The sequence below is a fragment of the Cryptomeria japonica genome, chromosome 6, assembly GCF_030272615.1.
Source record: "Cryptomeria japonica chromosome 6, Sugi_1.0, whole genome shotgun sequence".
NCBI lineage: Eukaryota > Viridiplantae > Streptophyta > Pinopsida > Cupressales > Cupressaceae > Cryptomeria > Cryptomeria japonica.
This window is the reverse complement of record NC_081410.1, coordinates 509,440,442-509,441,005: the sequence shown is the minus strand read 5'-3', so window position 1 is coordinate 509,441,005 and position 564 is coordinate 509,440,442.

Below are 564 nucleotides of genomic sequence, written 5' to 3'. Positions count from 1 at the left end.
AAAATATTTTACATTATTTTATGTAGATGTTTTGTGTTTACATTTTTAGCACATGATCTAGATTGATGCAATGCTCTAACTAGCCTTGATTTTCTTATTGATTATTATAAATGTATCTTAACCTTTCATTAGAAAAAATTACATCTGTCAAATTATTATTTTCACTCTCAAATAAAACTTGCAAAAGTGAAAATGACTCAGCTCATTTTCATAAGAGGGATTTCGACCATTATGTTTAGAATTCAAATTTTATAATAGTCTCAAGCAGCTCAATTTCTGTTATTTTCTATGTATGAAATCTTACTCCGAAACATTCAAAGTATGTGTCTAGTTTGCATATTAAAGAACATAAACCCTTAAATTATTTCATAAAGATGAACATCATAATGTAAATTATATATTTATTACTAAGAATTACACACACCCAAATATCATGGATTTTAAAATAATCTCTTGTATATGGTCTATCATAGCACTATGTTTTATTAGTACATTCTTATGAATATCACCCATCTACAATGAAGTTTATAAATCCTAGCCTCATACTAGGTCATCGCATCACTC